This window comes from Nomascus leucogenys, chromosome X (assembly GCF_006542625.1).
Source record: "Nomascus leucogenys isolate Asia chromosome X, Asia_NLE_v1, whole genome shotgun sequence".
NCBI lineage: Eukaryota > Metazoa > Chordata > Mammalia > Primates > Hylobatidae > Nomascus > Nomascus leucogenys.
In genome coordinates this window covers 134,726,006-134,753,553 of record NC_044406.1, presented here as the reverse complement: position 1 = coordinate 134,753,553, position 27,548 = coordinate 134,726,006, and the positions used below count along the sequence as shown (strand labels likewise).

Below are 27,548 nucleotides of genomic sequence, written 5' to 3'. Positions count from 1 at the left end.
AGGAAGCAGACCGTGAGAGGGAGCTGGCAGGGCCAAAGGTTTACTGGGGCTAACTAACACTCAGGAAAGGGACAGGAAGGAAGCAGGGCTGGAGAGCAGGTTGAGCCCGACCTGACAGTCTTGAGCGGCCCAACAGGGAGGTGTGGAGCAAGGGTTGCCCACTAGAGGGGCCTGCATTGGGTACGGGTGGTGGGGTCCACATGGTACCTGGCACATAGCAGGCTGTGCAATCCATATTAACTGACTGGATAAATTAATGCCCAGAAAAGGTGCCCTGGAGAACGGGTGCATGCTGAACACAATAGGGAAGGGCCCAGCATCTGCCTTGGCATAGGCAGAACTGTGCTGTGCCCTGCAACATGCCACCTGAGAGCTGCTTTGATCTTGTGTGTGCATTAGACAATTGCCAGGGGCATGAAGGGGATGTGCTTCCAGGGCATTTGCTGGCAGGGCGTCTCCTGATCTCTTGGTATTGGTGTGAGCACAGCCTGGCAGGAGAGGGCAGATCTCAGTGCAAAGTATGTCAAAAAGCAGATCGAAGCCAGGCTCCCTCCTGAAAGAGGCTCCTTGAAGGTAGGTGCACACTCATGTCTTTGTTACTTGTAAGGGGGCATCTTACAGGCAAGAGGAGTTAGGTGAATGTGAAGAGGAAGGAACTGCTCACTCTGGGCAGGGGGCTGGGGGAGGCTTCGTAGAGGAGGGGGTGTGTGAGCTGGGCTTTGAAAGTCAAAAGGGTTTTGTTAGGTGGGAAATGGGGGAAGGGCAGCCTAAAAGGGTTAGGTACATTCAGGGAGCCCAGAGAAGGTTCGTGGCTGGAGCAGACCCATTCGTAGAGTGAAGTCATGGGAGAAGAGGCTGGGAAACTAGATTGGGTCCAACTCCTAAAGGACCACTGAAGGAGTGTGGGCTGCACGCTGGGTGCAGCAGGTGAGTTTCCTCACTTGGGTTTCACTGTCAGCATTTTTAAAAGGCAAACTGGTTTTCTTCCTGAGAAGAATTCATTGATTCACTCGTGGCCAGTAAGTCATCTGACAAACCCTTGTGTACTTCTGATGGGATAAGAGTGTTTGTAGACAACAGGCACACAAATAGAACATGCAGCCCACTGCCGCTCAGGAGCAGTCTTCCACGGATAAGCGGTTGGTACCTACAGTGTGCTCCTGTCCTTGCTAATCTGAACACATGGGTAGTAACCTTAAGCATGTCTCAATCTTCTGACTTGTGATGAGGTTTCCACTTCTGGTTCCTGACTTTAGAACGAAGTTTGGAGAGATGTCATTAGTGGAGAGATGTCATTAGGTCTCTAGGTTCTGAGGATTACTGTGGGGTGGGCAGAGGAAGAGAAGGGTGTTGGGGCCAGATGTTCCTGTGCTTCTACCAGAAAGTTGATTTGCCCAGTGTACCACCCTCACTCGGCAGGCCTGAGCAGAGTGGCCTGCCACTGACAACCCAGAGAAAGAAGGTACAGTGCAGGCTTGCCCTAGCGGGCTCTTGGATGCCCTAAGTTGCAGCATCCAGGGCCAGGTGGGATTTGGTAGGGTAGGCCCCCTGTCTACTGTGTCTGATCATACTGCCTTTGAAAGAGGAGGGTGGGTGATGAAGACAAGACGATCAGACAGGGTGGCCTCGGCATGTTGTAGCACCCAACTGGAACATTTGCAGATGATACTTGGAAAAAGCTTTAGGAAAGAGGCCCACTTCGTTTATGAAATGACACTAGCTAATGTTTGACCTTAGTCATATGTTCCCTTGGTTCCTCATTTTGCCATCTGCTGGCTGACTCATGCAACTTCACTTTTAATTAAAGGTAGGCTGTGATGAGAGGCATGATCAGTGAGTGGCTTCCATGGCAGAAAGTTCTGTGTAGTTCTTGGGGGATGTGAGTGTAAGTATGAGGTGCTAAGACGAATATGTCCATACATTGTAAACTATGTCCTCTATCCTTTCCCTCCTCTAACCATTCCTGCCTTCTTCATCTTTCTAACTTTCCCAAGGCATTTTACATCAGATTTCAGATATAGAACAATGGATGTTAAAACAAACCCAAATTCCTAATGCTTGTTACCATGAAAACATGGCAACACCGTTTGCATTTTCTTTACAAATGGCCTGTACGGGTCAGCCCAGGCATTGACATAGGAGCCCATTGTTTGCATCCTCTGGGTCCTTGTAGTTCATATGCTGGAGCAATGCATAGAGACACACAGAAAGGCTGAGAATGTGGCCATGAGGTATGTAACAGTGAGGCCCAGAGCCTGAGCTTTGGTGTCTAGCAGACCTGGGTTTGAATGTTAGCTCTTTGTCTTCCTGTGTGACCTTGTTGGTTACTCATCTCTCTGTGTCTCCTTCTCCTCTCCTATAAACCAGGAGGTACAAATGCCACTCATGTCACAGGGCTGTTGCTGGGACATACCCTTGTACCTTGTGTTCTCTCTTTCTGGGACTCAGGTTCTCAAGATTTGCTTCTACATTTACAGGTTGGAGATTATTCCAGCAACACTGATGAAATTTTTTTTTTTTTTTGGTTTCTCAGCTTTGCAAATTTCAGAGATTTCCAACAGTGTTCAAGGGATTGCAATGTGATCTTGGAAAAATCCTGTATGTTCTTTGAAGAATCTCAGTTGTGCTACCTAGAAAATGAATTGGTTAGTCTAGAACATGATTTTCAAACCTATGTGGCCATGGAATGTCATTTTGGAGGGATGCTTTCACAGGATGTAAGATTCTGAGTTGAAAGTTTTTTGTTTTTTTTCTTTGAGACAGAGTCTCACTCTGTGGCCCAGGCTGTAGTGCAATGGGGCAATCTCTGCTCACTGCAACCTTTGCCTCCTGAGTTCAAGCAATTCTCCTGCCTCAGCCTCCCAAGTAGCTGGGATTACAGGTGCATGCATGCCACCATGCATGGCTAATTTTTGTATTTTTAGTAGAGACAGGGTTTCACCATGTTGGGCAGGCTGATCTTGAACTCCTGACCTCAGGTGGTCCGCCCGCCTTGGCCTCCCAAAGTGCTGGGATTACAGGTGTGAGCCACTGCACCCAGGTGAAAGCTATTTTCTGTAAGCCCTTGAAAAAAGTTGTGCCACTTCCTTTTGCTATCCATGGTTTGGTAAGGTGTCATTTCTCTCGCATTGCTTCCAAGATTTTTCTTTTTCTTTTTTTAAATTATTATCATTATTATTATTATTTTAAAGACAGGGTCTCACTTCATTGCCCAGGCTGCAGAGCAGCATTGCAATCATAGCTCACTGTAACCTTGAACTTTTGGGCTCAAGCAATCCTCCCGCCTCAGCCTCCCAGGTAGCTAGGACTACAGATATGAGCTACCATGCTCAGTTAATTTTTTTTGTTTTTATTTAATAGTTCTCAGAAGTTTAACTCAAGTGTCTTAGTGTGGAATTTCTTTGGATTTATTCTCTTTGGGATTTGTTCAGCTTCTGAAGTCTGCAGAGTTATGTCTTTTGTCAAATTTGGGAAATTTTCAGCCATTACTTCTTTGATTTTTCAGCCCCACGCTTTTTCTCATCTCCTCTGGAACCCTTATGACACAGATGTGAGATCATTGTTCGTAGTCCCACAGGTCCCTAAAGCTCTGTCCATCTTGTTTTCCCATGTATTTTCTATTCATTTTTCAGAATGGGAAATTTCTGTTCTGTCTTCAAGTTCACTGGTTCCTTCCTCTGTTCTGTCTATTCTGCCAGTGATTCCTTTATAGAGTTTTTAAAATTTCAGTTATGGTATTTTTCAGTTCTAAAATTTCCATTTGGTTCTTCCTTATGTCTTCTATTTATTTATTTTTTGGCTGAGACTTTCTATTTTTAGTTTGTTTCAAATGTGTTCTTAATTGCTTAATGAAGCATTTATATAATGGTGGCTTTCAATTTTTTTTACAGATAATTCTAACATCTTTGTCATCAGTGTTGACATCTCTTGATTGTATTCTGTCATTCCATTGGAGATCTTCCTGGTTCTGGGTGTGATGTGTAACTTTTGATTGAAATCTAGAGATTTTCATATTATGTTAGTAGGTTTAAGGTGTTATTTGAACTTTGTTTTAGCTGGCATCCTCTGACATCACTCCAGCAGAAGAAAGGGAAGGATCGCGCTGCATTACTGCCTGGTGAGTGCAGTAGTCTACCTTCCCCACATGGCCTCCATTGATCTCTGAAATGGGTGAGGGGCTCCTTGTTTCTGCTGGGCAGGAGTGGACTTTTTGGATCTGATCTGGGGCTGTACTGATACCTTTGTGGCTGGGAGGGTTCGATATTTTTCAGCACTGTATCCAATATCACCTGCACAGACACCTTAGGCGATGGGGACTTGCTATTGCCTGGCAGGGATGAAAGTGCCAGCTCCCTAATTGGCCACCTCCGACAGCACCAAGGTAGACAGAAGGGATGTTACAGCTTAGCAAGCATGCTACACTGAGCCTGCTAGTTGGCCTTTGCTGGCATGTGTGGAAGTGGGGATCAAACTATATTTCTGTGGTGTTTTAACTAGAGTGAAGCAGCTCACTGTCTAAAAGTTTTCTATCTTGCTAAGTTACAACTTTCCTGGTCCTCTGGCTTTGGTCCTTCTTTCCTCCCTCCCTTCCTGTCCCCCTTTCCTCCCTCTTTTCCTTCATTCCTTCTTTCTTCTTTCCTCTGTGTCGACATTTCTGGATCCCAGCTCCTTCAGCTCCATGTCTGGTATATATGGGCAAAGAAAGAGAGAGAGAGAGAGAGAGGGAGGAAGGGGAAAGGAGAGGAGAGGGAAAGAAAGAGGGTGGAGAGAGAGGGAGGGAGGAAGGGGAAAGGAGAGGAGAGGACAGGGAAAGAGGAGGAGAGAGAGGAAGAAAGCGGGAGAGAGAGAGGAAGGGAGGAAGGGGAAAGGAGAGGAGAGGAGAGGGAGAGAGAGGAAGGGAGGGAAGGGGAAAGAGAGGGAAAGAGAGAGAAAAAGAGAGGGGAAGGGAGGAATGGGAAAGGAGAGGAGAGGGAAAGAAAGAAAGAGACACACACACACCAGAGAACTAATTAACTCCATTGTTCCTCAGGTCACAAGGTCCCTGTCTGATCTGCCTTCACTCCACCTTTCAGAGTCTTATGTTTGTTTTGTGTATATTATCAAGGGGTTTTAGGTCACTTAGTTGGAAGAATAGGGAAAAGTATGTCTACTCAAGCTTTATGGAAGTGGAATTCTTCTCAGAACTTTTTTTTTTGATACAAAATATGTACTTGTGCATATTTTGTATCAAAATATATAATGTACATGTCCCTTTTGTACATGTATATAAATTGTATATAAGTATTTAGTGTTATAAAAATAACCAAAGACACCAAAAACTGCCACAGGTGGATTTGAGAAGACGTTGAAACGCCTCCCTTGCTAAGACACGCTCATTCTTGACAGGCTGGGAACCCTGAAAGCTGTAGTGTCACCACTGCCCTGTCCTGTACCTACCTATCTTTTGACTCATTTCCTCCAAGCTCAGGTTTTCAGTTTGGGGTATGTGCCACCTAAAACTGAGCTGTGGAACTGCAGCACAATCATCAAATTCAAAAAAGGCAAGGACATCTTGCTCAGTTTTTAAGATATGCCATAGATGGAGTAAACCAAAACCTTTGATTCCAGATCCTTAACCCTGATTAAGAACAACACAACTCTTCATGCCTATTTAAAACATCCCTTGCAAAAGATGGTTTGAATATTCCAAGTTGGAAATACCCAGTCTTTTTAAGTTACAGCACCCTTTTTGATACAAAAAATGTGCATGACAGAACTTGTACAGTGAGTAGTGTTATAAAAATAACCAAACACACCAAAAGCTGCCACGGGTAAATTTGAGAAAGTGTTGAAATATACCGCACAGCATGAGACCTTGCTGGCTGCGTCTAACAGATGACGCTGGGGCTGCAAATGGTGTCTCAGCCTTCCAGGGCCTGTGGTCTCCAGAACAGAGCTGAAACCTGTTCTGAGTTGACAGTGCTTTCCTAAGAAGACCCCAAGTTGAGAGGACCCTCTTACCCACTCATCAATAATCAAAGCAGACTTGATGCCCATCACAGATGCCCAATGATTCTGGTGAGCCCTTCCTGCCTCTGGCTGTCAGTACTGGGGAGTATGGTGGGGACTTTCAGATAGCTCACTGGAGCTCAGAAAGAGAGGGAGTTCCCCCTGACACCCACCCCAGTCAGTAAGCCCCGTGGCCTGAGGGGTATCCCCACTGCTCGACCTCTCCACTCTCTCGGGAAGGACGAGGCAGCCTTGACCCATGAGGGCTGATGAATGGGTAGGTTATCGGCAGGCTCCTAGGCCACCAGCTTAGAGGTCACATTGTCCCTTTTAGATTCAGTGTGGCGGGAATCTAAAAGGTTGAGGATCGAGAAGCCTGCAGGATGGCAAAGTGAGGGACCCCGGCAGTGGGACCTCAGGAATCCACTCCCGCAACTCTGACTGGGCTGCCCATAGAGGCCCTGAAGGTACAGCAGTCAGGCGCTCTGTGGCATTCTGAATACCGGCACACAGCCTTCGGCCTCTGCCAGCTTTTGTGAGCTGCCCTGCACGAGGCAGAGGTGGCCCCAGGCCTGGCACAGGGTCTGACACATGACAAATGCTACAGAAATAGCTGTGGACCGCCTGACTGCAAGATCGTATTGAACATCTGGTGCCGGGCCTCAGCCTGTGCTGCTGCAGCCAGGAGCAAATACGGGGAAGTCTGGCTAAGGAGAACGCATGCCTGTGTGGGCCCCAAGGATCTATCTCGAGATCAGGAGGAACAAGAGCCCAGTGACCTTGACAGGCAGCTCAGGCAGCCTGTTAAATCCCATGCCCAGAGGTTTCTGGCTCCTGCCCCAGAGGCCCAAGATGAGGATGTGGCAGCACAGGGAGGCCAAGGGAATGATGAACTCAAGGAGAGGTGGCCAGACCACCTGAGACACCTGTTGAAGTGCGCTTTCCTATGCCCAGACCTGCGAGCTCCTGAGACCAGGTGCAGAAACCAGATTACACTCATCTTTCTGACCTAATTCACAGAGTAGATAGCAGCCCCCACCTAAGCACAGCCCCCTCATTGGGCAATAAGCCTGCAACAGCAATGCTGGCCACATGGGAGGCCCTCAGGTGTCCTCACCCCACCCCTAGGTTTACTGACAGGTACCCTGCAGGGAATTGGGGGGGGGCCAAGCTGGACTCCACCCAACACTGCCACCTCCCCAGCCTATGTCCTCCCTACCACCCGAGGAGCTGAAGGACCCAACAGCACACCCTCAGTGGTTTCTGAAAGGAAGCAAAGCTCTTTCTACCCTTTTTCGCTTTGGGTGACAACATGTAGCAGGGTTGACAAGTTGGTTTTTTAGAAAGGAAGCACTGAATAGCGAGGGACTCGCTCAGCCAGAAGAGGGCTCTGCAAAGACAGCCCCATCCCCAGGATGGGAATGCTGGATTCAGACACCACAAACCAAGAGAACCCAGACTCTGGACATGGAGCAGTACCAGGGCGAAAGACTTTTCCCACCGACATGGTCACATAGCCATTCTCCTTGAAGTACTGGGGGATGGTGGAGAAGTTTCCAGCATGCACCTTCCAGTAGGAGTTGAAGTCGTACAGGTGGGTGGTGTCAGGTCTCCTGCCAGTGAGGAAAGAAACGCGGCTCGGGGCGCACACTGCTTGCTGTTAGGGAGCAGAAGCAGAGGTAAGCATCGTCACAGCAAAACATGTCTGCCATCTCTTAGGTAACCAAGCAACCGCCCTCCTGAGGCCCCTAGCAAACAGCTGCATGGTAGCTGAGTCATGCAGAGCTCAAACCAGACACTGGGATTGGGGTGTCACCTAGGCAACAGACTGTTTCCGGGAGAGAAAAGGGAAGCAATCAGCCCCTGAAACCAGCAGATGCTCATCTCCTCCTACACAATGGCCTCCCCAGGCACACAGAGCGGCCAGTGTTGCTGGGGGCAGAGCCGTGAGGGGGTTCAGGGAGCAGAGCCACCCTGGCCAGCTCTCATCTGAGGCCCAGTCTGCAGACCTGTGGGTGCCCTTCTGCAGCACCCCTTCCTTCTGAGCACCAGGCAAGCCCCTGTTCTGGGAGAAAGCTGGCCAGGGCTGCTGTGAGCACATTAGGGCCAGGGCGCACCTTCCACCCAAGGAGAAGGCCACCCTTGAAGGTCAAGCTTTCCCGTGAGTGGAAAACCAGATTTTCTCCATTACCATTTTCCAGACTATGCTTCCCTCTAACAAGACGTCCCGCACAATCTGCGCCATCTGACAATAGCTGAAGCTCCCCGCCCCCAACCCTCAGTGCATGAAGAAGCACACACCCACAGAGGTTCCACCTGCGCAAAGGCATTCTGGAAGAGGAGGCTGTGGGATGCCAGTTGGTCAGTGGGACCTTCACTAGTTCATCCCTGCAACTTGAAAGGATAGGACATGTGCTCTAGAAAATAATACCTGTAGCCAGCTACAGTGGCTCACGCCTGTAATCCTAGCACTTTGGGAGGCTGAGGCAAGTGGATCACTTGAGATCAGGAGTTCGAGACCAGCCTGATCAACATGGAGAAACCCCATCTCTACTAAAAATACAAAATTAGCTGGGTGTGGTGGTGCATGCATGTAATCCCAGCTACTCAGGAGGCTGAGGCAGGAGAACCACTTGAACCCAGGAGGCGGAGGTTGTGGTGAGCCGAGACTGCGCCATTGCACTCCAGCCTGGGCAATAAGAGTGAAACTCCGTTTAAAAAAAAAAAAAAAGAAAAAAACCACCTGTAATGGAGTGAGGGAAGTAGAATTGGGAGGAAAGTGGAGTTGTTCTATGACAGTTGAATCAGACATCTCAGTCAGTCCCTGAGGGAGCTCTATGGTTGGGAAGATTCTATAGAGATGTTGCAAGTAGAGGCTGGAGTCCAGGTGTTGGTACTCTCCACCCTTCATTGACCCCTTGACTGATATTTGGAGAGAGACTTAGTTATGTGCCATCATCAAGCAACACCTTTGGCAGGCAGTGGAATGATTACCTCCGCCATTAGGCTGGGCTGTGGAACGACCACAGCATCGACTACAGCCCATGCCTTGCAGGCCTCAGATGGGCTTGCTTCACACAGGATGCTCCCCTCATTTGGGAATAACTTCTCCAGGGTTTGGCTTGGCCCTTTTCCTAGGGAGGTGAACATGAGGCAAAGTAGTGGGACAGTGTATGGCCCGCATGACTACAGCTGGCTTTGAAGCCACAACTGATGCTCATGGTCTTCCTCATCTACTATCCATTCTAGAGTACCCTCAGTCTCAGCCACCATGTCTGCTGTTCTCCGTGACCTGGCTGGTCGAGTAACAGACCTTTATCCCTGAGGATTGGTTCTGAGCCCATGGTCCCCATGCCCTTCTCAGACTGTGGAAATTGCATGTGTCCATTTACCATAAAAATTGGGCAAGGAATTATTAGGAGACATTCAAATGGATCACCTGGGTGCCAAATATATCCTTCCCTGTTCACAGTGTGTAAGAACAACCCTGCCTCCTCCTGATGATCAGAGCCAATACCCCTGACAGAATGGCTACTCTTCTTTACACCTGCTTAGTCCCACAGCCATAGCAGGAGGAATGAACCCAAGGTTCCCATGACTTGTAATTCAGTTATCAGCCATGGCTCATAATTCAGTGGGACTCCTACTGTGTCTACTGGTGGAAGCATTTCCATTTGAATAGCCAGGATCCACTGTTCAATAAGGTAGCCACTAGCTGCATGTGCCTACTGAGTACTTGAAATGTACCTGGTGTGTCTGAAGAACTGAATTTTAATCTAAAATTCAGATAAAATAACTAATTTTATTTTAATTTAAATTTAAATAGATGAATTTGGCTAGTGGTGACTGTATTGTGGGGACAGGAAGCACAAATTCCCATGTGGATCACTAGGAGAGATAATAAGTGGGGTCATTCCACCCCTTGGTCCCCTGCTTCCAGACCCAAAGAGGCCTACGTGGCATTGTGCTTCCTTCTTAGTGGTAGGAGGTGTGAGATACAATCTTTTGCCTCTGACTTTGGAGGGGTGGTCCTAGCATGCCCCTGACCAGTAGCCCCTTAAATACTTCATTGATATGGCAGGCCTCTGAATCTTTGTAGGCTTAATCTACCACTCTCTGAAGGGCTTATGTCTTTCAAAGTCCTCTAAAATCTCTGCCATGTCTTGCTCATCCAGTTGTTAGCATGATGTCATTGATACAGTGGACTTTAGAACCTAAGTGGGGAGACACTGGTAAGTGACCAATTACTTCACCTGTGGTGTGCAAGCCAGATCAGGAAGCCTCCACCATTGCTTTCATGTACTGGGAAAGCTATTTTTAGTGTGTAGACTTCATGCCAGATTTGCCCAGATCAGGGGCGGGATGCCCAGAGCTCCTGGTTATTGGAAGTGCTCTACCTTGAGTACAGAAATCCACAGCAACTCACTCCCTTCTCCAAGGGGACCCTCACCCTGAGGAATTTAACTGGGCCTTGCTAACATGCCAGGAGAATGTCCCTGAGAAAAAGAGCAGTGAAGGTGCACATGAATTTCCTGTTGCATACCCACAGTGGGCCAGAAACAAGACCATTGGATTTTTACCTCGTACTTTTGATGTTTGGCAGCCATTGATTCTAGTTTGGGGGTGAAAGAGATGACACATGTATTGGAACCTTTCTTGGGGACTGCTAGTCTCAGGGACAAACTGCCAAAACTAAGCTAGGCAATGGTGGCCACAGCTGTGGGATGGAGAGTGAGGGATAGGACATATAAGCTGACAGCTGGAGGCCCAGACACTGCCCATGTTAGCGTGGTTGGGGACAAAATAAGGAACCAGAGTGGGTGGAACAGGAGCAGTTCAGGGACTGTGCAGAAATAACCTATGGTTCCTCAGAGAGCTTACAAGGGAAGCTTCCCTTGAGCATCCAGATGTCAAAGAGATTGGCAGAGGCAGGAAGGACATGTTCCCAAGCAAAAAGTAACAGCAGGTAACTTTGATTTCATGGAAGGTGCGAGTCCAGCTGTGAGTCAGAATAGGGAGACAGGCAGTGAACAGAGGACAGAATGACCTGCAGTGCTGAGAAACAGGCCTATCCATAACTTGGTCCTCAGTCCCTGACCCAGGGGAACACCAAGGATGCCATGGGGTGCAGGGAGGGCCAGAAGAGCTAAGTACCCAATTTCTGCAAAAGGGCCCCTGCTCCAGGACAGGGCTGGGAGAAGACATATAGATGATCTCTACCCCCAGTCCTCCAACAAACACATCTGCCTCAAAACTGACATATTCTCAGCTGGTGGAAGCATCCAGGAAAGATAACACATGGCTCCATGTGCAGCTGTGGTGCCTGTGGGGCACTGGGGGTTATACCGCCAAACAGAGCTTGGACAGTGTCCCGGGCTCCTATTCTTTTTGAAACTTTGTTAAAATATATATCATATAAAAGTCACCATCTTAACCATTTTTAAGTGTCCAGTTCGGTGGCATTCAGTACCTTCACATAATTGTACAATTATTGCCCCATCAGCCCCTATTCTTTTTAAAAACGTTAAAATTATATTAATATTTTAGATTTAGGAGGTACATGTGTGGGTTTGTTATAAGGGTGTATTGCATGATGCTGAGGTTTGGGGTTTGATTGAACCTGTCACCCAGGTAGTGAGCATAGTACCTAATAGGTAGTTTTTAAACCCACATCTCCCTCCCTCTCCTCTCTTGCGGTTCCCAGTGTCTGTTGTTCCCGTCTTTATGTCCATGTGTACCCAATGTTTAGCTCCCACTTACAAGCAAGAACATGTGGTATCTGATCCTGCGTTAATTTGCTTAGGATAACGGCCTCCAGCTCCATCCGTGTTGCTGCAAAGGACATGATATCATCTTTTTATGGCTGTGAAGTACTGGTGATACAGATGCACCACATTTTCTTTATCCAGTCCACCGGTGATGGAACCTTAGATTGATTCCATTTCTTTGCTATTGTGAATAGTGCTACAATGAACACACCAGTCCATGTGTCTTTTTGGTAGAACAATTTATTTCCTTTTGGGTATATATCCAGTAATGGGATTGCTGAGTTAAATGGTAGTTCTGTTTTAAGTTCTTTGAGAAATCTCCAACCTGCTTTTCACAGTGGCTGAACTAATTTACACTCCCACCAACAGTATATAAGTGTTTTCTTTTCTCCACAGCCTCACCAGCATGTGCTGTTTTTTGACTTTTTAATAATAGCCATTCTAACTGGTGTGAGATGGTATCTCATTGTGGTTTTGATCTGCGTTTCTCAGATGTGATGTTGAGCATTTTATCATGTTTGTTGGCTGCTTGTATGTCGTCTTTTGAGAAGCGTCTGTTCATGTCCTTTTCCTGGGTTTTAATGGGGTAGTTTTTAACTTGTTGATTTTAGTTCCTTGTAGATTCTGGATATTAGACATTTTTGGATGCATAGTTTGTAAGTATTTTCTCTTGTTCTGTAGGTTGTCTGTTTACTCTGTTGATAGTTTCTTTTGCTGTGCAGAAACTCTTTAGTTTAACTAGTTCCCACTTGTCAATTTTTGTTTGTGTTGCAATTGCTTTTGAGGACTTAGTCATGAATTCTAGGCCAAGTCCAGAATTTTCTTCTAGGATTTTTGTAGTTTTAGGTCTTACATTTAAATCTTTAATCCATCTTGAGTTAATTTTTGTATATGGTGATAGGTAAGGATCCAGTTTCATTCTTCTGCATATGGTTAGCCAGTTTTCCCAGAACCATTTATTGAATAGTAATTCCTTTCACTATTGCTTATTTTTGTTGACTTTGTCGAAGACTTTGTTGTAGGTGTGCTTCATTATTCCTGGGCTCTCTATTCTGTTCCATTGGTGTGTGTGTCTGTTTTTGTACTAGTACTATGCTGTTTTGGTTACTGTAGCCTTGTAGTATAGCGTGAAGTTGGATAATGTGTTGCTTCTGGCTTTATTCTTTTTGCTTAGGATTCTTTTGGCTATTTGGACTTTTTTTTTTTTTTTTGGTTCCATACAAATTTTAGGCTAGTTTTATCTAATTCTGTGAAAAATGGCATTGGTATTTTGATAGGAATAATTTTGAATCGGTAGATTGTGGATATATGCATATTTTAATAATACTGGTTCTTCCAATCTATGAGCATGGAATGATTTTTCATTTGTTTAAGTCATCTATAGTTTCTTTCAGCACTGTTTTGGAGTTCTCCTTGGAGAGATCTTTCACCTCCTTGGTTAGATGTGTTCCTAGGTATTTTAATTTTTTGCGGCTATTATAAATGGGATTGTGTTCGTGATTTGGCTCCCAGCTCGAACACTTTTGGTGGATAAAAATGCTACTGATTTTTGTACATTGATTTTGTATGCTGAAACTTTACTGAAATCATTTTCAGTTCTAGATGACTTTTGGCTGAGTCTTTAAGGTTTTCTAGGCATAGAATCATCTCATCAACAAAGAGAGACAATTTGACTTCTTCTTTTCCTCTTTTTTTTTTTTTTTTGAGATGGAGTCTCGCTCTCTCACCCAGGCTAGAGTGCAGTGGTGCGATCTTGGCTCACTGCAACCTCTGCCTCCCAGGTTCAAGCAGTTCTCCTGCCTCAGCCTCCAGAGTAGCTGGGATTACAGGTGCCTGCCACCACGCCCAGCTGATTTTTTGTATTTTTAGTAGAGATGGGATTTCGCCATGTTGGCTGGGGTAATCACAAACTCCTGGTCTCAGGTGATCTGCCCACCTCGGCCTCCCAAAGTGCTGGGATTACAGGCATGAGTCACCGTGCCTGGCCCTTCCGGCCCTTCTTTTCCTAATTAGATGCCTTTTATTTCTTTATCTTGCCTGATCGCTGGCTAGGACTACCAGTACTATGTTGAATAGGAGTGGTGAGAGTGGGCGTCCTTGTCTTGTTCCAGTTCTTAAGGAGAATGCTTTCAGCTTTTGCCCATTATGAAGAGATGTTAGATTTTTATCAAAAGTTTTTTCTGCATCTGGTGAGATGATAATGGTTTTTGCTTTTACTTCTGTTTATGTGGTGAATCACAGTTATTGATTCGTATATGTGGAACCAATCTTGCATCCCAGGAATAACGCCTACTTGATTATGGGCAATTAACTTTTTGAAGTGCTGCTGGATTCAGTTTGCTAGTATTTTTTTTTTTTTTGAGGATATTTGTGTCTATGTTCATCAGGGATATTGGCTTGTAGTTTTCTTTTTCTTTTCTTTTCTTTTTTTTTTTTGAGACAGAGTCTCACTCTGTCGCCCAGGCTGGAGTGCAGTGGCGCAAGGTGCAATCTTGGCTCACTGCAACCTCTGCATCCTGGTTTCAGGTGATTATCATGCCTCAGCCTCAGCTGGGATTACAGGCATGAGCCATTGTGCCAGGCCTTCTTTTTTTTTCTTGTCATGACTTTGCCAGATTTTGGTATCAGGATGATGCTGGTTTTGTAGAATGAGTTAAAGAGGAATCTCAGTTTTTTGGAATAGTTTTAGTAGGATGAATACCAGCTCTGTTTTATGGATATCTGGTAGAATTTTGCTGTGAATCCATTTGGTCCAGGACTTTTTTTGTTGGTAGGTGTTTTTCTTTTTTGTTTGGTTTGTTTGTTTTGTGACAGGGTCTTGCTTTGTCACGCAGGCTGGAGTACAGTGGTGCAAATTCAGCTTACTGCAACCTCTGACCCACAGGCTCAAGCCATCCTCCCACTTCAGCCTCCCGAGTAGCTGGGACCACAGATGTACACCATAATGCCTGGCTATTTTTTTTTTTTTTTGTCTATTTAGTAGAGACAGGGTCTCACTATGTTGCCCAGGCTGGTCATGAACTCCTGAGCTCAAGTTATCTGCCCGCCTCGGCCTCCCAAAGTTCTAAGATTACAGGCGTGAGTCATTGTGCCCAGTCTTGTTGGCAGGTTTTTTTACATTACTAATTCAATTTTAGAACTTGTTATTGGTCTGTGTAGGCTTTTAATTTCTTCCTGATTTAATCTTGTGAGGTTGTGTTTTTCTAGGAATTTATCCATTTCATCTGTTCCTAGGAATTTATCCATTTTCTCTAGATTTTCTAGTTTGTGTTCATCGAGGTGTTCTTAATAATCTCTGAACAGCTGGGCACGGTGGGTCACACCTGTAATCCCAGCACTTTCCAACACTGAGGCAGGTGGGTTGCTTGAGTTTGAGACCAGCCTGGGCAACATAGTGAGACCCTGTCTCTATTGAAAAAAAAAAAAGAATAGTCTCTGAGGATCTTTTGTATTTCTGTGGGTTATAATGTCACCTTTGTTATGTCTGATTGTACTTATTTGAATCTTTTCTTTTTTTGTTTGTTAATCTAGCTGGCAGACTATTAATCTTGTTTATCTTTTCAAATAATAAACTTTTTGTTTCATTGATTCTTTGTCTGGATTTTGAGCCTCAATTACATTTAGTTCTGTTCTGATTTTAGTTATTTCTTTTCTTCTGGTTTTGGGGTTAGTTTGTTCTTGTTTTTCTAGTTCCTCTAGCTGCAATATTAGATTGTTAATTTGAGATCTTTCTGTTTTCTTGATGTAAGCATTTAGTGCTATAAACGTTCCTCTTAACACTGCTTTTGCTGCAGCCCAGAGATTTTGGTATGTCGTATCTCTGTTTTCATTTATTTAAAGTAATTTTTTTGATTTCTGCTTTAATTTCGTTTTTTACACAAATCATTCAGGAGCAAGTTTGGTTTCCAGGTAATTGTGTGGTTTTGAGAGTTTCTCTTGGTGTTGATTTCTATTTTTGTTTCACTGTGGTCCAAGAATCTGCTTCATATGATTTCGGTTTTTTTGAATGTATTGAGACTTGCTTTATGGCTGATCATGTGATCAATCTTAGAGTATGTACAGATGAAAAAATAGATATTCTATGGTTGTTGCGTAGAGTATTCTGTAGATGTCTATTAGATCCAATTGTTTGTGTCAAATTTAAGTCCAGAATTTCTTTGTTAGTTTTCTGCCTCAATGATCTGTCCAATGCTGTCAGTCAGGTGTCGAACTCCTCCACTATTATTGTGTAGCTGTCTAAATCTTTTTGTAGGTCTGGAAGTACTTGTTTTATGAATCTGTGTGCTCTGTGTTGGGTTCATATGTATTTAGGATAGTTAAGTCTTCCTGAATTGAACCATTTATCATTATATAATGCCCTTCTTTGTCTTTTTTTACTGTTGCTGGTTTAAAGTCTGTTTTATCTAATATTAGAATAACAACCCCTGCTGTTTTTTTGTTTTCTGTTTGTGTGATAGATCTTTCTTCATCCCTTTACTTTGAGCCTATGTAGCCCCTATTTTTTAGGATAAAACACCTAAGATAGAAGAGGCTATCTTTTTCTGGAGGTTACAAAGCTGTACTTTTGGGAGGACTGTTGGAGGGTCACACATGAAGACTTGATCTAGTTGTTTTACTGTGTATTCTTCCCCAACATGTTGCTCTTACTTTTATCCTGAATATCATGCATCCAGCCCCGACTATGACAAAAACAAAAATTGAAGGAAACTGCTGACCTAACACCAAAAGTCTCTGATGCCTGCTCTTGAAACTGCTCCTGCAAGAGACTAGATAAGCCCGGACCTCGGGGAAGCAGGGAGACGTGGGAGAGAAGTGACTTGGCCAGGAGAAAGAAAAGGGCCTAAAGGATAAGGAATCCTTGGAATGGGAAGGAGAACTAGAGCTTGACATGGCATGTATTAGGGGCCAAGTGGGATAGACTCCAAGGACAAGCTTCAACACGTCTGCCTGTCCCTAGCTGTCTCATGCCCTGTGGGCACCTGCTGTTTGGACACTTACAAGCCCACCTAAGAAAATGGTGGAGGACTCAGATATCACCCCCTGTTTGAGGGATACATGGGCAAAACAGAATCAGCAGAGTACTTTACCTATGAGGGAGGAAGAGGGGTCCAAGTGTCACTGTTACACTTCCCTGTTCTTGGCTTCCTCCCACCACTTCCCACTTTAGAACCCACAGGGCCAATTCTTGTAGTCAAATGATTATTTGTTTCCACATCTTTCTGCAAAGGGTAAGGCCAGAACCTGGTTAAAGGATATATTTGCTTCATGCTGTGTCTCGCCAAACATCTCTCTTTTATCCACAGCCTTTATGTGGCTGCAAGAAGAATTTGGCTCCTGTGTCTGAGCCTGTCCTGAGTTGGAAGACATGGGCTCTCAGCACAGCTCTGCTGTGGAAGCTGCCTGGGAGATGTAGGCTCCCAATCTGTTGGGAGTGTGTGTGAGTATAGGTGTATGTGTGTGAGTCTGTGTGGAGGTAGAGGAGGGATGGTCCCTGGGACTGAGTTTCTAGGCTTCTCTAAGTCTTTGTCAGGTTCTTTAGCAACTTGCCTCCTGCCATCTCCATGAAAGGCAGTGGTCACTCTGACAGATGAGATAAAATCATCCGCATGATGGAAAGTAAATGGAAGAGGGGCTCAGCTTTGATGGAGGTGCCTGCTTTTCTGCTACCCCATGACCCAAACCTGGCACCATCAGTTCAAGTCCACTGAGGGATTGCTGGCAAGGGAGCTTTAGAGATTTTGGTAAACTATGAGATTTCGTCCTGTAAAGGAAAGTCGTGTGTGTGTGTATGTGTGTTTGTGTGTGTGTGTGTTTATGTGTGTGTATGTGTGTGTGTGTGTGTGTGTGTGTGTGAGAGAGAGAGAGAGAGAGAGAGGTACCCAGATAAAGATAGGCTCCTGTCCTCCACAGGGGAAGCAGGGCAGGAAGCACAAACTTTGTAGTTATAAACCTGGAATTGACCCCTGGCTCCATCACTCAATGGATGTGTGACTCTGAGAAAGTCACTATACCTCTCTGAGTTATAATTACCTCATCTGGAAGATGGGTACAATATTAACCACCTACCTGCAGGAGTAATGAAACTTCTCAGTCTATCTCCTGGGGGATGAGATTCCTGTGGGAGCGATCTGTAAACTGTAAAGCACAGTATTACTAATAGTGGTGAAGATACATTTCTGTTTTCCCAGGAATGACCTTTTGAATAAGTGTGTGGGGATGCTGGCCTGAGCCTCAAAGCCTGTAGATGGGAAATGGGCAGATAGTGAAAAGCCTCCAGCTTGGGGAGAAGGAAGAAGAGCCATGAGACCATAGGTTTCCGGTCCTGAAGGTCCTACAGGATATGGCCTGGTTGGGGACTTAGATTCCATCCATGGATTATACCCAAATATGTGTAGTGGCTCTGGGCCAATAGGGAGGCAGTGAGAACTGACTTGGGTAAACTGACAGGTTTGAAAATTGAGGGCTATTTCAGTACCAGGAATCTGTAAGGCGGCAAGCCTCTTTTTTGATCTGTGTGGAAATTGATGCCTAGGGAAATACAGACCCATGATCTGTTATTCACAAAACCCTAATCCATAAAGCTCTGGCAAGCAAAAGATTTTTCATAAGCCTGCTCTAAATTCTCTTGCTAGTAAAACCTAAAATGGATGATACGAAACTGTTTATAAAATACTGAACTTTCCTCATTTATCATATTTTGTATTAATATTCATACATCTCACTGCTTAAATGTCAGTGTGTTTCTTAGACTCTGAGAGGTGCTACTGATCTGTACACCTCATCCCCTTTCTGAATTCTGAAAATTATCTGTGCATATGTGATACTAACACCAGTAAGAGCCACCATTTGTTGAGGCCTTACAGAGGGCTAGAGTTCCTGGATATGTGCTTTTTCTCCAGCCTTGACCTCATGAGGACGCCCTTCCCAGGACAGGTAAGACTGAGGCCCTGCCCCAGGTCAACCTGGATGGCTGGATATTCCACCCTCTAACCAAATTGCACCAAGTGGGTGAAATCTCATTTAGTTCCATCCATGGTTTTCCTTGGAGGAAATTGAACATAGGGCTAAAAAAATAGGAAGAGCCCTTGGCAAGCATGTGTGTACACCAGTCATTTCAGATAACTGAAATCTGCCTGCAGAGTCTTCTGTCGGGAAATCCTGCACTCTCTGTGGCCTCCCAGTGCAATCACACAGAGCCTGGGTTCACCCACACAATTCTGGGGTGTCACTTGCTTTAAGAGTCTGATTTTGAAATGTGGTCATGACACCCGGTTGCTACTGTCATAGCATGTTCCTCACAGGTGCCGAGTGGGAGACACAATTAATTGCAGGAGATGAAGTCACAGGGTGCTGTGTGGCAGCCTTCTCAACATTACTCTGCTGGCAGCTCTCTTTGTCCCTAGGAAGTTTCTGGTTAATTTTTGGCAGGATGGAAAGATGCCTGAAAGCAGCTTTTCAAGGGAAGTCTTGCTTTTGTTTTTGTGGTCTCCATTTTTCTCCCTGACAGGAGTCCGAATGGAGACCTTATCATGACTAGCACCTGACTTGGGTGAACATTAAGGAGGCAAGATGGCTAGGTGATACCAGTTGGCCACAAAGCTGAAATAGTGCAGGATCTGTCTTGTAGCAAGTACATGGCCCAGGGTCTCTTCATGGTGCTTATTATGGTCACACGTTCTATCATTTCCTTCTTCACCAAATCTGTGTAGAGCACAGGGGATAAGTGAGGTGGCTTTTCACTAGCTGAAACTGGGTGTGAGTCCTGCCTTTGTCACTTACTAGCTGTGTGACCTTAGACAGCTTACGTCCACTTTCTCATCACGTAACATGAGGATGGTAGAACCCACATCTCAGCATTGTGGAGCCATAAAGTTCTTTAGACAGTGGTGCTCAGGGCTTACTCACGCAGACTTGGTAGCCAACAGTAATAACTTAGAACTAATCTGGACCCTGAATTGTAAAATGTACTTTTCCCCCATGTAAAATTGGGGTTTTATGACAGCCTATGATCTGGAAACTCTCTTGCCTATCCACCCCTGCTCTCAGCCTTGTGACCTTCCATGTGCCCTGGTTGCCTATGAGAGCAGATCATGGTTACCCTTAAAGCACAGGGCCTAGCAGCCCAGCCCAGAGCCCTGGCCTGTGGCAGTGTTGCATAGTGATTAAGAAGCCAGGGGCTAAGTTCCAGCTCTGCTGGCTATGAGACCTTGGGCCAGCGATGACCCTCTCCAAGCCTCAGTTTTTGCATTGGTACTCTGGAGAGAAAAGTAGTGCACAGTCCCTCGGGCAGCAGTGAGGATTCAATGAGTTGAAAAGTCTGGGATGAATTTGATCCACAAACATGTTATCGGAAAAGAATACCAAAACACTCTTGGTGTTGGGGTCTTTTGTTTGACTTTGGACCCCACTGTGGACTGACAGTGCTATGAAGAGTGCTAATGTCACCCTGCCTCCAGCCTGCTGTTGTGAGAACTTAATCTTTTTTTATTTTTATTTTTATTTTTTTTGAGACAGGGTCTCACTTGGTAACCCAGACTGGAGTGCAGTGGCGCGATCTCGGCTCACTGCAACCTCTGCCTCCCAGGTTCAAGCGATTCTTCCTTCTCAGCCTCCTGAGTAGCTGGGATTGCAAGCTTGCACCACCATGCCTGGCTAATTTTTGTATTTTTAGTAGAGACAGGGTTTCACCATGTTGCCAGGCTGGTCTCAAAAGAGAACTTATTCTTTAAGCAGCTCATTGTCGATGTTGAAAACAAGTTACACTGCATGATAGTAGCCATAGATGGGGCCCTCAGGAAAATGCTCACAAAGCCCTGGAGCCTAGCCAGATGCATCACCTCAGTGCAGGCTGAAAACCCCCACATGGCACAGGCTGTGGCTTCAGAACTGAAAATATTTCGCTGGCCCTTATGCATCTCTCTGAAGTTCACAAGCCATGATACGAGCCATGTGGGGCTCAGGAGAGCCAGCAATTGTTACAGCTTTGCCCCACCTGGGTTGGAGCTGAAGCAGGCTGAGAAGGCTGGGATCTGGAACTCCACAAGCTAGCCTCTGGCCAGGCAGGCAGAACCTGCTTCACAAAGGCCCAGTTGATTGAGTACTTGAGGCTGGGAGTGGGTCCCTCCACTGGCTGTTTGTGGGATTCACATTTCCTGATGGGGCCCAGGGAAGTTTAGCAGTGGCTCAGGGGGTCACACAGGAGCTAGGGTTGAAATCAGGCCTGTCGGATTCCAGAGTTCATACTTTTTTTTTTTTTCTTTTCTTTGAGACAGAGTTTCGCTCTTGTTGCCCAGGCTGGAGTTTAGTGGTGCAATCTCAGTTCACTGAAACCTCTGCCTCCTGGGTTCAAGCGATTCTCCTGCCTCAGCCTCCTAAGTAGCTGGAATTACGGGCGCCCGCCACCATGCCATGCTAATTTTTTTGTGTTTGGTAGAGACGGAGTTTCACCGTGTTGGTCAGGCTGATCTCGAACTCCTGACCTCAGGTGATCCTCCTGCCTCGCCCTCCCATGCCTGCTGGGATTACAGGTGTGAGACAATGTGCCAACAGAGTTTATACTCTTTAGACTGCCTCAAGGCTTTGCTCCTGCCCAGGATTTAACTGCAATGCTTAGGCTCCAACATTCGATGGAAAGAAATCCCAGCTGTGGGCTCTGAGGACTTTGAAAACTCTGTTTCATATGTGAATACACTTGCCCTTTAGCAAGAATCTCCGCTGATAAGCCTTCCTCCTCTGAGTGTTTTTATTGGTCCCTTAGAGAGTTTTAGAGAAATTTCCCATTTTGATAGACTTTTTAATGATGTTACAAAAATATCATTTCACACTGATTGCACAGGGGTGACATCTGCTGCTTCCCAAATGCCACATTTCGTCAAATAAAAAGCAGAAGACAGCATGCAGTACATAAGGAACTCATGTCTTGGTAAAGACAAAATTGAAATTCTTTTAATAATTAGTCTCATGTCATAGAAAAGAGGACTGATTTTCCTCACCCACCCAGCAAGGTTGCTCTTCTTGCTATACTTGTTTGGCATAAACTACTGACTTCTTGCGAGCACTGATCTTAAGAGGGCCATGGTAATGAGTCACGGTAATTTGGCATGTCTTTGAAGATCCTTCCTCCTACACTTCTGTTTGTCCCCTTGAAGACGTCCTATTTCAGGCTGTGTTTAGCTATTCCTTTTGTTGATGCATCCACTCATGCCTGAGGTATGTCTCATAACACACCTGTGAGAGGGGACCTTGGAGGGATGTCACCAAAGGCCGAGGAGCAATGTCTTTGCAGTGTTTCCCAGTCCATCTTGTCCTCTGGCTTTTACTTCAAAAGGGACACTCCTGCCTTGCTGGCAAGAGGGGATGGGCTCTGCCTTGAATTCCAGCTGCAGGCTCTGCTTTGCAAGATATCTGCTTGTCAGAACCTGAGACTGCAGGTGTGCAGGGTCTGGTCTATATGACCATGGGACAGGTCCCAGGTATATGACTGACAGGGCTGAGGGACCAGAAGCCCTTCTCCTTACCCAAGCCCAGATGGGGAAAACTTCAACTGTGAGAGCCCTCCTTTATTCCCAAACAGCCATCATTGTTTCCTTTCCCTGTGGCTCTTTATAAAGAGATCTGGGGGAGTAAGAATAGATCGTTTCTAGATCAAAGAGAAACAGCGAAAACCAGGAGAAAAGGTGGTAGCCAGTGTACCCACTCCATTCAGATGAATGCAGTCCAAACAGAAAGACAGCCAGTCAGTCATACATCACTCAGTGACAGTGCAATGCAATACTTCCAAAGATCTGATTAGGCACTTCTGTTTTTCTTATTTTAAGCTTATGCTTTATGAAGTAAGTTGGGTTTTTTTTGTTTTGTTTTGTTTTGTTTTAAACGAATCACCTTTAAAGTAGTGGGGGCAAAACACCAGAGCTTAGGCAACCTCTGGTGGAGGCTTTTATAATTCCTCTACTTTTTGGCTCTGACAGCATGAGGGTTGCCTGCTCTAAGCCCTGCCTATCCATCCACCCAGAACTGAAGTGGCTGAATCATTGCCTGGCATGACAGGAAAGTCTTGGGCTTGAGGGGAGAAAAAAAAAGAAGAGAGGGAAGCGGGTGGGACGAGAACTGGAAAGAAGAGGAAGGAAGGGAGAGATTGTTCAGAGGATGATGCAAGATGCCCACAGGCAAACAGGACTGGGACTAACCTCTTCCATTGTGAGAGAATATCTCAGCTCCTAAAGTTCTTGACATAGTATGTGACCCAGGGTAGGAGCCCAGCAAATGTCAGGGCTTCTGTGATGCCCAGCCCCTTGGCTGGCCCCTCATGCTCCATGGGGCTTCACTTCTTCCTGAGAAGTAAAACAGAATCAGATTCTGGCTGTGTTGCCATTCACTTTCACTCCTCTGGAACCCCAGGAAGCCTAGGGCTGCTACTGCTGCACCTTAGTCCTCAGGGTAGCACAGACCTGGCTACAGAACTAGATGCCTATGGATGGCCATCTGTACTCTCCAGAGTTCAGATTGAGAGCAGAGTTCTAGCACATTGCCTCACGCACCTTGAGATAGTCTCTTCTGGGAACAGTGCCCTCCGTGCCCAGCGCGTTTGGGTAACATTCACAGCCCACATTAGGCTCCTCCTTGGAACACCATTTCATGTGCCTACAGAGTCCAGGGCCCTGCCTACGACTCTGCAGGGGAGAGAGCCCTCACTGGCATTGGGCTGAGGACAGCCTGGGACACTCCCTTTCCTCATCCAGGTAGTTCTCATCATGGTTCTCATCCCGAGCCCTGGAAACCCCACGAAGGTACTAGCCCCTGGGATACAGTAGTAAATGGACAGGGCAGAGCCTGCCCTTGAGGAGTGCCCATCCAAGGATCCCTGGATCTGGAATGAGAAACAAATCTTGAATTCTGCCCTGAATCCTCATCCTACCATTGTGTGGGACTATATGCCAATTTGCCAGTGTGCATTGTCCCCTCCTCCTGGAGTTAGGCTCAAAGGCGGGGGTAGGGTAGAAGTCCAAGAGCAAGGGGACTCCCTTTGCTGCATAGTACCCTAGAAGGTCCAGAGTCCTAGAACTCCTCTCACACCAAATTCACATATCTTAGCTGCAGAAGTGTCTGGGGCAGTCCCCTGAGCTTCCTGTGACACTAAAGTGGCATGGGAAAGCAGTTGAATTTTCGTGTGCCTCCAAGGAGGTAAGAGAGGGAGGGAGAGAGAAAGAGGGAAAGAGAAAGAGGGAGGGAGAGAGAAAGAGGGAAAAAGAAAAAGGGAGGGAGGCAGAGGGAGAGGGGGAGAGAGAGAGAGAGAGCACGAGAGGGAGAGCACGTCTCCAAAAAATGTCACATAGAAAATGTCATGGACTGTGCAGCTAGGAACCAGGTTAGAATGATGACACCACATTGGAAGACAGCATGAAGGTATGCCATCTCTGAGCACTGGATGGGATTGTACATTGGAGTAGATGCTGGCATGGACAGGTTGCCATTGACAACAAGCAGATTCTCTTCTCTCTTGCTCTCTCTCTCTCCGAATTTAAGTCTCACAGAATTTAGGTGATAGGCTGGGGCAGGGGAGACAATACTAAATTGCTTGATAACAATAATTGGTAATTAGTAAGACAATCCTGAAGTAACTTGGAAAATGTGGAATTGACTAGATTAAGTTTTCTGTTATCTGTTGGAATTGAGACTCAAGATAGGGCTCTTTTGTGGTAGATGCCATTCTAGATGGCCCCCAAGTTTCCTGCCCCTTAGTGTATGTGACCCCTTGTGTATGGGTAGAATGTACTACAATCAGCCTCCTTATCCATGTGTTCCACATCTGTGGATTCAACCAACTGTGGAATTTGAAAAAGATGGATGGTTGTCTCTGCAGTGAACATGTACAGACTTTTTTTCCTTGTCATTATTTCATAAATAATGCAGTATAATAACTATTTACATGGCACTTACATTGTATTAGGAATTATAAGTAATCTAGAGGTAATGTAAAGTATATGGGAGGATGTATGTATGTTATGTGTAAATACTGCACCATCTTATATAAAGGACTTGAGCACCTGTGGATTGTGCTATCCACAATCCTGAGCTTTAAGTGAGAATGCAGTCCTTCACTGCAGCCTTTTGAGATCCTGAACTTAAGACCCAGCCAGCTTAGCTGTGCCTGGATTTCTGACCCACAGAAACTAGGAGGTGACAAATGAGTGGTGTTTACAGCCACTAAGCTTGTGGTCGTCTGTTACATAGCATTGATTGGCCCTTATCCCTCATTCACTGAAGACTCAGGTACCAGGCTCATAGGTGGCCTTGGTACCCTGTGTCCTGTCATCATTCTGGGGGACTGCAGTGTATTCATCAGCAGCCTGTGCCACTCACAGACCCTTGACTTCTTCCTCATCTCTAACCTCTAGCAATCTCTTCCTTCCCACCTCAGCCTCCCAGCTTCAAGGCCACATCCTTGACCTTTAAATCACCAGGATCTGTTTTACCTCAGAAATCTTAAATTTCAGGGTCTCATTCTGGGACTAAAACCAGTACTCTCACACCCTTGCTGCCTCTCTACATCCTCACCCATCTCCTAGATCTTTGTTTGTCCCCAGTCCACCAGTCTTCTTAACCACTGTCAGCCACCTGAACTGCTCTGTTACTGGCTCTCTCCACTTGCTCCCACTCTTGTCCTTCTGCTGCTATGAGCCCCAGCAAAACCTCGAGCATACACCAGAGCAAACAAACAACAAAAACAAACACACAAAATTGTGCCAAGTGGCATATATAATTTTCTATCCCAGCTGAGCCCATCAGTCTTGTTAAATTTTGAATTGTTTATACGTAGTGTTAGTTTTCTAGGGCTGCTGTAACAAAGTACTACAAATTACGTGGCTTAGAACAAAAGAAATGCATTGTCTTACAGTTTTGGAGGCTAGAAGTCTTAAATCAAGGTGCCAGCAGGACCATGCACCCCCTGAAACCTATAGAAGAATGCTTCCTTGCCTCTTCCTAGCTTCTTGTGGTTTGCTGGCAATCATTGGCATCCACTGGCTTGTAGATGCATCACTTCAATCCATTGTCTTCACATGGATGTCTTCTCTCTATGTGTTTGTGTCTGTGTCCAAATTTTTTCTTTTGATAAGGACCCCAGTCATATTGGATTAGGGCCCAGCCCAATTACCTCCTTTTAACTTGATTACCCTGTTAAAGACTCTGTTTCCAAATAAGATCACATTCTGAGGTACTGGGTGTTAGGACTCCAACACACAATTTTTGGGGGAGGACACTAACACCTAAGTCAAAAAGGACCAAAAGACATATCATACAAAGCAAAGGCCCTCTGCCCTGCACCTTCCTTCTTCTGTTCTCATTTTAAATGTTTCTACTTTCATTTCTTCTAGTAGATTGTCCCTGTCTTTCTAAATACTATGCTATTTCTATATCAACTTTCTAATGTTTTCAACTTTAGACATTGCTGACTTCTTCCTATGATAGATGAGATCACTTATCCATTCCTCTTTTTATGTACATATTTTTAACCTTGGATTTTGGAAATTGATCAAACCTATACAAGATTACAGAAAATAGTATAATAAACCCCAGGTGTTCATCAATGAACTTCATTGGTTATCAACTCATGACAAATTTTGTTTCATCTCTCCCTACCATTTTTCCTTCTCCTTTTACTATATAGATTTATTGCCATTTTTAAGTTTTCTGTTGTTTACTTTTGTATCTTTAAATAATATCCCTAAATCTGTATTTCTTTTTCTATGAACTGGGGACAACAACTATTGATTTTTTTTTTTTTTTTGTGATAGGCTGGGGCAAAGGAGACAATCCTAAATTGCTAACCCTAAATTAATGTGCCTACATTTCCTGACATCTCCCTTCCTCCTCCCAGCTTTTTGTCAACTGTTGCTGCAGGCCAGGTTCCCAAGGAAGCTGAATAAGATGGAGAGTAATGTGCAGGAAGTTTCTTAGGGAGTACTCTTAGGATCAACACCTGTGGAAGGGGAAGGGAGGGAAGAAATAAAAATTCAACAGACAGAGAAAGTGGGCAGTCTCAAAAAAGGCTTCAGTTAACCCCACAGGGAGCTCTGAAGCTGAGATGGCCTTTCAGAGATGTCCCAAGTTGGGGTAAGGGGCTGGACCTTTATACCTTCAAGTTGAATCATTGATGTGGGCTCCCTGAGAACAGGGGTGACCTTGGCTGAGGTACTTATCTTTTTGTAAGACAATTTCTGATGAGGGCTAACGACAGCTAACAGCTCTCAAGCCAGCTAGGGAAATAAAATTTTTGGTCTTGAAGGGAGATCTGAGCAGTGCACCACAGCACCATCACAGCTGTATTTGTACCTTCCCATTGTCCATTGTTGTTTAGTCATAAGTCATCTGGGCTTTGTTATAGATTGATTCTCAAAGTTGAAAAACTGTGTTTGCAGTATTAGGACGGTATAATAGTATTCAGTATAGTACAGTGTAGGGCTAGAATTCCATCTGCCCACAATTGCTGCTCTCTGTGCTTGGCGCACCCTTCTTGCAGACCTCAATGCGGCTTGCTCCCTCACTTCCTTCAAAATTTTGTTCAAATGCCACTTCACTAGTGAGGCCCTGCCTGGCCACCCCATAGAAAATAACAAGCATGCCCCGCACCCACACTTTATTTTTCTCCAGACCGGGTATGCCCACCGACATTCTATATATTATTTTTTTAAGCTCCACCAAGGCAGGGACATAGAGCCCCAGTGCCACCAACAGCGCCTGGTATACATATTTGCGATACTTAATAAGAATTAGTTGAAGAAATGAATAGGAAAG

The 27,548-nt window shown here is 45.4% G+C and overlaps 1 pseudogene; it reads right to left on the bottom strand.

The window, feature by feature from the left end:
- Window positions 1-7,314: 7,314 nt before the first annotated feature.
- Window positions 7,315-23,364, bottom strand: LOC115833233 (annotated as a pseudogene).
- Window positions 23,365-27,548: the final 4,184 nt, after the last annotated feature.